The following is an 11746-nucleotide window of genomic DNA, read 5'->3' on the forward strand; positions in this document are numbered from 1 at the left end:
TGATGAAGTAGCCCTCCGTATCTGAATCCCCCTCCGACAGGGCACCAGAACGTGCCCCAGATGGGATCTTGCGGAGACAGAAGCTTGCGGTGGCAGAAAAGTACTTTCGATGATCTCCTGATTTTTTCTGGAATTTTTGGGAATATATAGGCGAAAGACCTAGGGCAGAGGTGGCCCAGGGAGCCCACAAGCCTGGGAGGCCCGGGCCCCCTGGCCGCCGCTAGGGGGCTTGTGGGGTCCCTGGTGGTCCCCTGGCCGCCGCTAGGGTGCTTGTGTGGTCCCTGGTGGCCCCCTGCCTTGGTTCTCAAGTTCCTTGATCTTCTTGTGTTTCAGAAAAAATATTTTTAGAAGTTTCGTTCCGTTTTGACTCCGTTTAAAATCCTCCTCTGAAAAGGGTCAAAAACACGAAAAAAACAGGAACTCGCACTTGGCACTGAGTTAATAAGTTAGTCCCAAAAAAGATATAAAGGGCATACAAAACATCCAAAGTTTGACAAGATAATAGCATGAAACCATAAAAAATTATAGATACGTTGGAGACGTATCATGCAGCGCCACCCTTCCACATCTGCCGCTCCTTCTCCTCGCTGTGTTGCCGTCGCTCGACCTTGGCCTCCAGCCATGGATCCCCTTCGCCACCGGACAGATCCGTTGTCCGGCCTCTCCCCGCAGCGCTCCACCCGCCGCGGCCCCATGCGAGAGCCGCCGACGCGCGCTGCTGACCCAGGAACCCAGCACCGGGAGAGCCTCGCTCCTTCTCCCTCCAGCCCGAGCAGCTCCTCCATGAGTCTTCCCATCGTCCGCTCTGCCCCAACCTCCTGCTCGTGCGCGGATCGAGCCGCTTCCTCACAGCTGCCAAGTCCTCCCTCTGCCGAGCACAATCGCCTGCATTGACTACGTGCAACGTCTGGGTCGTGCCTCGCCCTCGGCCTCCAGCCATGTGGGCCCCGGTTGACCACGCACGGCCGAGCCACTCGCCTCCACGCTCAGTCACGCGTGGGCTATGCCAAGATCGGTGGTCCACCTCGTCCCGCAGCTACCGTGCGCCTGCCATGGACGTGGCCAGGACCTGCATCTCGTTGCCCTGCCATGCTACCTTTTTGTGATGTTGCCAATACCACTGGTACTTTGGTCCATCAAGACCCACAGGTCTGGCCTCGAATGATCATCCATTTAAGGACTGCCTCAACCATGTACCACTACCGCAAGTGTACATCTGTTGCCGCCAAGGATCTGAAAAGACCGTTGTCGTGTACCACTACATCGCTACTTCCACGACGACCGTGTACAACTACCATCGCCGAAGACGTGGGTACCACTACTTCAACGACGTCCACGACGGCCCATGAATGACTACTTCCCTCGACGAACCTCGGTCCACCCCGAACGCACCCTTCAAAGGTATAACCAGTGAGACGATCACCGATGGACCAAATCCGTGTGATGTATGAGATGAACCTATGTTTGCACCATATATGTTTGCTCGTTGCACATTGTCCCCCTTTTGCCGTGCCCCCGACACACGGGAACCCAACAACCGAGATCACCGCATCATTCTTGCCATGACACACACATGCTCCCAATTCTTTTGCACTCATATCTCATCGAGTTATCAGGACCGGAACGTTAACATGGAATCGTTTCCGTTTTTCCGCCATGGTTCCCTTTCTTTCGCCATGGCGACACATGGCGACACATGCTTCATATCCTTATTGCCAGTGTTTTCATAAAATTGCATGCGTGTTGCATTCATGGCATAATATCCCGTGTTGCACGTATCTTTTAACCGTAGCTCCGTTCAATGTTCTTATGTGTTAACCGACTAGAATGACGTGTAGAATCACATGCTTCACCTCTTGCCATGTTTAAACAACATTTAATATTGCCGTGTACCTAAACAAGAGCGAGCTAAATAATTTGTGTGTGGAGTTTCGTCAATATGCAACTCGTTGCATATTGACCTTCACTTAATGTGTAGTGTTTTATTGATGTGAATTGCCATGCCATGCCTTGAATAATTGAAATGGACATATATCACATTAGGCTGTGCATCATATCGTGCATGTGTTGTGGTGAATATCTTGTGTTGATTCTTGCTTCCGGTTTGCTTCGTCTCGATAGAGCTCCGCAAGCATGTCGAATTGTGAGGATCTGTTCGACTACGTCGGTTCGACTGCTTCACGGTTTCATTCTTCTTCCAAGCTGGTTGACAGCCAAGATGACCATTTCCCTAGATACCATTACTATCAATGCCATGCTAGTTGTCTCGTTTCTTTCGTTATGTCTCGTTGCCTACCACGTGTTAAATGTCAGCCTCTCAACATTGCCATGAAACCTTCAACTTTCTACAACCCAGCAACCACTGTTTGGCTATGTTAATGCTTGCTTAACCATGTGTTAGTGTTCCTAGTTACAAGTGTCGTTGCTTCCATGTGGTAACATGGCTTCCTTGTTGTTGAGGCATAGTTTATGCCTGAGTAATTTTGGTGATTGATGACAGTACCGTACAGGACTAATCGTGTGTGTCAAGGTTTCACGTAACACTCGTCAACGGCACAAGACAACTCGTCTCCTCTCTTATGGAACGGAAACACGGTGCTCTCTACGATTCTCTTTATTTGAGTCCTAGGAAAGCCGTACTATTAAGAGGGGATCCGTAGTGGAAAGGTTTGGGTGGAATCTATCTTTACACACGCACACGTCACAATTCTCCCCTTCCTTGTTTGGAGCAGCCCTCGCCTATTTCGCCTTGAGCATCTTTGCAAAATGGTCCCCAGCGGTAGTACCGCTGGACTGCCAGCGGTAGTACCGCTGCAGCCAGCGGTAGTATCGCCGCTTGACAGCGGTAGTACCGCCCCCTGGTCAGCGGTAGTACCGCTCCAGGTGCCCTGTTCCACCTACCTAGCGGTAGTTCGTGGACGGACCCTTTTGCGAAGACTTTCCCGGCGGTAGTAGTGCTTATGCACTACCAAGGGGCCAGCGGTAGTACCGCTGGTGCCAGCGGTAGTACCGCTGGAAGCCCCGGCGGTAGTACCGCTGCGTCCAGCGGTAGTACCGCCAGGCAGCGGTAGTATCGCTCTTTCCGAGCGGTAGTACCGCTGGATCTCGGGCAGAGAGTGGGAAAACGGTCTAAATTTTCCCCCCACTATATAAAGGGTTCTTCTAGCTGAGGAAATCTATCTCTTACCTCTCTAAGCTCCATTGTTGCTCCACAAGCTTAAAAGTGCCCGATCTCTCTCCCTAGCCAATCAAACTTGTTGATTCTTTAGGGATTGGTTGAGAAGGCCTAGATCCACACTTTCACCAAGAGAAAAGTTGATTCCCCCACCTATCCCTTGCGGATCTTGTTACTCTTGGGTGTTTGAGCATCCTAGACGGTTGAGGTCACCTCGAAGCCATATTCCATTGTGGTGAAGCTTCGTGGTCTTGTTGGGAGCCTCCAAGCTTTGTGTGGAGTTGCCCCAACCTTGTTTGTAAAGGTTCGGTTGCCGCCTTCAAGGGCACCTATAGTGGAATCACGGTACCTTGCATCGTGCGAGGGCATGAGGAGAATACGGTGGCCTTAGTGGCTTTTTGGGGAGCATTGTGCCTCCACACCGCTCCAACGGAGACGTACTTCCTGTCAAAAGGAAGGAACTTCGGTAACACATCCTCGTCTCCATCGGTTCGACTTGTGGTTATCTCTAACCTTTACTTTGTATTTGCTTTTACTTGTGACTATATCTCACTTGTCTTAATAGGTCTTGTTGGTAGCTTCTATAGGGATCACCTCTTTGTCATATTATTTGTGAACCCGTATAGTGTTTACCTTAACTTGTTAGGTTTAATTAAAAAGTGGTCGTTGTCTATTCACCCCCCCTCTAGCCAACCATATCGATCCTTTCAATTGGTATCAGAGCCACGTCTCTTTATTAAGGGTTTAACCACCCGAAAAGTATGGAAGGCGGAGAGGAAGTTAACCGTGGGCAACCCGAGGACATGGACTTGACTTCGGTCACAAGGGACGACTTGAATACGGCTATGGCCGCCCTCAAGACGTCCTTGACGAGCGAAGTCAAAACCATGCTTAAGGAATTAATTGATGGTCTTAAAAGTTCACCCGAACCGGCTTTAGTGGTTAAACCCACCATTTCCGATTCGGAGGCCAACTCCTCTAAGGAAGCGGCTAAAGGTATGCAACCTGCTTCACCTCACGAAAAGGATGGAACGGGAACACATGCTTCGGTTCCACCTCCCATGACATATGGAGGACCCGTTCTCGCACCTCGTCTTAATCCTGTTGGTCCTCCTCCTAAACTTGTAAAAAGTGACTTTGCTAACTGGGTATTTTCTATTAAGTCTCATTTGAATCACAGCTCAACAAACTTGTGGAGAATTATCGAGCAAGGATATTACCCCCATGACCCAAGCAACCTCACTCCAAGAGAAGATGCAGACAATCAATATAATCACTCTGCGCTGTTTATTCTCCAGTCTGCTGTGCCACCTGAAGATCTTCCCCACTTACGTCCCTTCACATTGGCCAAGGATTGTTGGGAGCATATTATGGTGTTGTACAAGGGAAGCTCAAGTATTCAACGATCCAACTATGAAGTGATACTTGATCAGGCCGATGAGTTTGTGATGAAGGAAGAAGAGGACCCTCGTGATCTCTATCGGAGGGTGACGGCTATTGCTGTGGCACTAAAGGACCATGGGAGTAAGGATGTGGATGACACTTGGGTCAAGCGCAAGTTTCTCAAAGCCATCATGCCTTTCATTAAAGCCATGTCATCTGTCATTTGTCAGCGGCCAGACTTCCACTCCTTGTCTTCCAGTGAAGTGTTGGATGAGTTCATTGCAATGTCAATCATGAACGAAACAGCCGACAATGCACTTGCTCGTGTCCGATCAAAAACCACTTCACCCAAACTTGCGTTGAAAGCAAGAGCAATGCTTGAAGAAGAAGAAGAAGATGAGGAAGAGGAGAGCTGCCCGGAAGACACAAAGTATGCCTATCATGAGCACATGGCTCTTGCATCAAGGCAATTCTGGGGAAATAAAAGGAACTCAAGACCAACCTTCAACAAGAACAACTCAAGTGGATTCAAACCCAAACAACGAGTAAGGACATGTTATAACTGTGGCAACGTGAGTCACTTCGTGGCAGAATGCCCCTATGAGAAGAGAGAAGACAACGGAGGCAAGCTCATTCGCAAAGACAAAACCAAGTCATTTCCAATCAAGAACAACTTTGTGAAGAAACCTCACCCAAAAGGAATGGTGGCCCTGGAGGAGTATCCTTCTGATGATGATGATGATGATACAGTGGCAACGGCAACTGTTGCTATAGCCACTACCCCTTCCCAGAAGGTGTCCCTCTTCAACGCCCCCAACGAGAACCACATCACCAAGTGCCTCATGGCAAAAGGTACCAATCAGGTAACTCCTATCATTAAGACCAACATTGCTTCTGTTCCTTCATTGTTAAATTGTGTAGAAGATAGTGATGTTGGAGAACTTAATGAGCATGATCTTGATAAGTTTCTATGCACTATTAAGGGAGAAACCAAGAAGCATTTTGTTGCCCTCTTGGAACAACTGGGTGAGGCCACTGACCTCATTGAGTCTCATGAGGAGACCATCTCCGAGCTTCATGGACATAGCCGTGACTATGCCGATGAAATTGCCGAATTATCTAGTACTCTAGAAGAAGAGCGCACTCTTCGCTTGGCTCTTGAGGAGTCATATAACGATGACTGCACTAAAATGCAAAAGAAACTAGATCATGATGTTGTTCTTACTCGCATGCTTAAATCTGAAAAGTATGCTCTTGAGGTTGGCCGTGACAGACTCAAAGAAGAGTTTGACATACTTGACAAGTCCCACAAAGCCTTGAAAGGTGCTCATTTCGCTCTGAAAGAGTCCCATGATCAACTCCAAGCAAAGCTTACCAAGGAGATCTCTACTTGTCCTCCCTTTGTGTTAATTGATAATACTTGTGCGACTAATCCCTGTTGTGAGCATGTTCATCTTGTGGAGGAAAATGCCAAGTTAAAGGAGAAACTTCAGAAGGGCCTTGTGTCATGCAGACAAGGTGAGAAGAGTCTGAACGATCTCTTGAGCACTCAAAAGGGTGTTGTAGGAAAGGAAGGACTTGGACTTACCTCCAAGTCAAAAGGTAAAAGGAAGAACAAGAACAAACGATCTCTCACCCTCATGGACATCTTTGTCAAGGAGGTTGAGGGGACTCAGAAGGTGAACAGGAACAAGGTGGACTATGGGAACCTCAAGAAGGGCAAAGCCGCTCCTACTAACACAGCCGGCAAACTCAATTCCTCTTATGTGTTATGTTGTGCTAGTGATGGGCATGTTTATGCCAGATTTATTGGTTCCTACAATGAAGATATTGAATGGGCTATCTGGGTTCCTAAGACCCTTGTCTCTAACATGAAAGGACCCATTAAAAAATGGGTACCTAAAACCAAGCCTTGATCTATTGCAGGAGTTTGCTTCCGGTGGGGTGTCATGGTTGCTCGATAGTGGAGCAACAAATCATATGACCGGAAGCAAGGACTTAGTGGTGGATGTGCATCCTTCTCCATCTATGCCCACCCATGTCCAATTCGCCGATGCATCCTCGTCAAAGGTATTGGGATTTGGTAAGGTGGTCGTCTCTCAAGATTTGTCTATTGAGAAGGTCATGCTTGTTGAGTCCCTTGCCTACAATTTACTTTCCGTTCGTCAACTTGCAATCATGGGTTTTTCCACATTCTTTAATATTGACACTGTGGTCCTCCTAAGGAGCAAGACTATTAAAGTAGCCTATGTTGGACATGTCGAAAATGGTCTCTATGTGGTAAACTTTTCAAAGCGACCCACTAAGACTGCGACATGTTTAATGGCTAAAGTTGACGTGGGCTGGCTTTGGCATCGCCGTTTAGCTGATGTCAATATGAGATCTTTGCAAAGTCTTCTGACAGGGGACCATGTTCGTGGACTAACAAATGTGAGCTTTGCTAAAGATCGTGTTTGCAGTGCTTGCATTGAAGGAAAGATTCATGAAACCGCTCATCGTCCAATAACTCTTATCTACACTAAGAGGCCATTGGAACTTCTTCACATGGATCTATTTGGTCCTCCAACATTTGATAGTCTTGGAGGCAGAAAGTATTGCTTAGTCATTGTTGACGATTACTCAAGATATACCTGGGTATATTTCTTCAAAAGGAAGAGTGAAAGTCAACAAACGGTCATCAACTTTGCCAATGAAGCGCAACGTCAACATGAAGCAAAGATCCTGATGATTAGGAGTGACAACGGCACCGAGTTCAAGAACTACACCCTAGATGAGTTTCTAGGTGATGAGGGAATAAAGCACCAATATTCTGCACCATATACCCCTCAGCAAAACGGCGTGGCAGAAAGGAAGAATCGGACCTTGATAGACGCTGCAAGAACAATGATGGCAGAATTCAAATCTCCATACAACTTCTGGGCAGAGGCCATCAACACAGCATGTCATGCGTCCAATCGGCTTTACATCCGCAAAGGCTTGAACAAGACTCCGTACGAGATTCTAACTGGAAACAAACCCAATCTCAAGTACTTCCGGGTATTCGGTTGTAAGTGTTTCATTCTTAAAAAGGGAGCTCGGTTAGCTAAATTTGATTCTAGAGCACATGAGGGTATCTTTGTTGGTTATGCTACAAACTCTCATGCTTACCGTGTCCTCAACAAGTCCACCGGACTAATTGAGGAGACGTGTAACGTGGAGTTTGACGAAAATAATGGCTCCCAAGTGGAGCAAAGTGGTCTTTGTGATATAGGTGATGAAATTCCTCCCGCAGCCATAAGAAGAATGGGGATTGGTCAAATACTCCCCATTGAGGAACCCCTTGTGTCCGAAGGAGAAGGATAATGCTCTACTCAAGTGGAGCCATCACCCCCACAAGCCCCACACGCTTCCGATGAACAAAGAGAAGACTCTCAACAAGTTGATCAAGCTCTCGGTCAAGATCAATTGCCTAACAATGGTGATATGCCCACTCAAGCACTACCGCAAGACCTTGAACCAACACGAGATCAAGATCAAGAGCAACCACTAATACAAGACCAAACCAGTGAACTTGCTCAAGTCGAAGGACAAGATGATCAGGAGACTGCCTCACAATTCCCGTCTGGAGCTCCAACAACCGGCTCAAGACGCAAGAGCAAACAAGCGAAACAAGGCGACACACCTCCGTTATCTAATGAAGAACTCTTGGAGCATCGAGCAGCCAAGAATGCGAACAAGCTGAGAGTCAAATCACACCTTATGAAGAATGTTCTTGGCAGTTTAAAAAAGGGAGTATCTACTCGTCAACAGCTTTGGAATTATTGTGAGAATCACGCGTTTGTCTCGTATTGTGAACCTCAACAGGTACAGGAAGCGCTCGATGATGAGGATTGGCTTATGGCCATGCACGAAGAACTTAACAACTTCGAGCGCAACCAAGTATGGGATTTAGTGCCTCGACCAACAAAGGAACATAATGTCATTGGGACCAAATGGATATTTAAGAACAAGCAAGATGCGAATGGAATTGTGATTCGAAACAAGGCAAGATTGGTGGCTCAAGGCTACTCCCAAGTCGAGGGTATCGACTACGGTGAAACCTTTGCTCCTGTTGCTCGTCTAGAATCTATCCGCATGTTACTTGCATTTGCTTCTCATCATAACTTCAAATTACAGCAAATGGATGTGAAAAGTGCATTTCTTAATGGTCCCTTGAATGAGTTAGTATATGTCAAACAACCCCCGGGATTCGAACATCCCAAGCTCCCCAATCATGTGTACAAACTCAATAAGGCACTCTATGGCCTTAAACAAGCCCCACGCGCGTGGTATGAGTACCTTACTGAGTTGTTACAAGATCGTGGGTTTGAAATTGGGAAGATTGATCCCACTCTTTTTACTAAGAGGGTTAAAGGGGATTTGTTCATATGCCAACTATATGTTGATGATATTATCTTTGGCTCTCCTAACATTTCATTCAATGAAGAATTTGCTGCACTAATGACTGAGAAGTTTGAGATGTCCATGATGGGAGAGTTGAAGTTTTTCCTCGGGTTCGAGATTAACCAAGGTCTAGAAGGGACATTCATCAAACAAGCCAAATACACTCAAGACATGCTCAAGCGGTTCGAGCTCGAAGATGTCAAACCGGTCAAGTTTCCCATGCCAACCAGATGCAAGCTAGACAGTGATCCCAATGGTAAAGCTGTGGATCAAAAGGTATACCGCTCCATGATTGGATCCCTCCTTTACCTCTGTGCTTCTAGACCGGATATTATGTTGAGTGTAGGGATATGTGCACGGTTTCAATCCGCACCAAAAGAAAGTCATTACATGGCTGTCAAACGAATCTTTCGATATTTGGCTCATACCCCAAACTTTGCCCTCTGGTATCCCAAAGGAGCAAACTTCAATCTAGTTGGCTATTCTGACTCAGTTTGGGCTGGAGATTCTGTGGAGAGGGAGTCAACGTCTGGAGGATGCCAATTCCTTGGTCGCTCTTTGGTAAGCTGGTCTTCAAAGAAGCAGAACTGCGTCTCCTTATCATCCACCGAGGCTGAGTATGTCGCGGCTGCAAGTTGTTGTGCTCAATTGCTATGGATGAGGCAAACTTTAAAGGATTATGGTGTCACTTGTGACAAAGTGCCTCTTCTATGTGACAATCAAAGCGCCATCAAGATTTCCCTCAACCCAGTGCAACATAGCAAAACCAGACATATTGATATTCGTCATCACTTCATCCGTGAACATATCAAGCTAGGTGATATTGAGGTCCACTTCATCCACACTGAAGAGCAACTTGCAGATATTTTCACCAAGCCACTAGATGAAGCAAGGTTCCGGGAGTTAAGGCATGAGCTAAATATCATTGATTCAAGTAATGTGGATTGAAACTAGGCATATTGCACCTCACTTCACATTTCATCTTGGTCTAGATGTAGGCATGGACATAGGGGGAGTGTTGTTCTCTCAATGAACTCTCCCTCCCCCATTATGCGTAAATCAATCTAGTCTTTCACTTTAGCCATTGTCAAATGGTACTTGTGCTTCAAAGACGAGCATTGGTCATGAACCCAAGGATAATTCTTCGCGGTGTCATACCATTGTCTCAAACATAGGTGGCCACGGCCACCGCCCCTCCATCCTCTCTTGCGTATGAAGGAGAGGATATACAATGACAAGTCAGTACATTTTCTTGGAAATCATTTTTTTTACTCACTTGTCATATGCCCAAGTTTCCCGTTTTCCTAGCCGTGTTGAAACATGTACAGCGGTACTACCGCCAGGGTAGCGGTACTACCGCCAGGACCCTAGCGATACTACCGCCAGGGGGAGCGGTACTACCGCCAGGACCCCAGCGGTACTACCGCCAGGGGTAACGGTACTACCGCCAGGACCCCAGCGGTACTACCGCCAGGGGTAGCGGTACTACCACCAGGATTCAAAATCTACCACGGCCGGCTAGAAAATTTCTAGGGTTTCAAGGGGGAGCGGTACTACCGCCAGGGGGAGCAGTACTACCGCCAGGACCCCAGCGGTACTACCGCCAGCCCAGCGGTACTACCGCTGCACCCCAGCGGTACTACCGCTGTCCGTACCCCTTGGGCTATATAAAGGGAGGGGGAGCCCGATTTTCCCATCTGTTTCTTCTGCCTCGCGGCTCCTCCCTCCCCTAGACCGAAAACCCCCCGATTGGATCTCACTTCGTGGAGCTCCTTCTCCCCGTTGGTGTGGAAGGGCTGCTTCACTTCTTCCTTCTCCTCCAAATCCATGAATCCCGGTAACAAAAGCTCCTCCCTTCTTCTATTTGGTTGTTCTTCGTGTTCTAGGGTTAGGAGCATTGGGGATTGGATTCATCTTGTTGATCCTATGGCTAGTTATTGGATAGCATGAAGGAAATATTTGAGGGGAGTATAGGTCCAATGGTTTGTTGTTATGATTGCTGCCATGGTTTAGGATTTCATCGTCTTAGATCGAATACTTGAACTTTTGGATTAGATCTAAAACGTGCTCTCTCTTGCCTAGGCATGTTTGTACCTCGTGTTACTATGTGTTTCTCATGACAGTAGGGCTGGGGTGTACGTATTAGTGTTCATATTCAGTCCATGCCATTGAAAACGAGTTCTATATGTGTAGATCTGAAAGTCAAACCCCCAGCGGTACTACCGCCGGGGTGTAGCGGTACTACCGCTAGGACCCCAGCGGTACTACCGCCAGGGGTAGCGGTACTACCGCTGTGACCCCCAGCGGTACTACCGCCAGGACTGGTGGTACTACCTCCAGGCCCCAGCGGTACTACCGCCAGAGCATTCACGTGTATTTTCTGCTTGTTTTTGCTTAGCAATCCGTGTTTACTTGTTTCGCGTTTTCAAGATTCATTGCCTTGACTCTTCTTGTCGCCTCTTTCTTGCTTTGTGGTCTGTGTCACAGGTGGCTCTGCTCGCCGTTCGAACCCCCCACGGGAAACGCAATCCAAACAGTTTCGCAACCCAGAGGCGCCCGAGGGGTCTGCCACGTCTGGCCTGCCTCCCAAGAAGAAGTCCTTCAAGAAGGTCGCTCATAAGAGGGTGAATGTCCGTACAATGTCCCCCAAGGACTTTCTGCGATTTCGCACCAAGAACCACTATCTCCAGGAGAGGGAGGAGATTAATGGTGTTGACCATGTCTGGGTAAAGGACCATTGCAGGATCTATCGAGATGTTATTGCCA

The sequence above is a fragment of the Hordeum vulgare genome, chromosome 2H (genome assembly GCF_904849725.1).
Source record: "Hordeum vulgare subsp. vulgare chromosome 2H, MorexV3_pseudomolecules_assembly, whole genome shotgun sequence".
NCBI lineage: Eukaryota > Viridiplantae > Streptophyta > Magnoliopsida > Poales > Poaceae > Hordeum > Hordeum vulgare.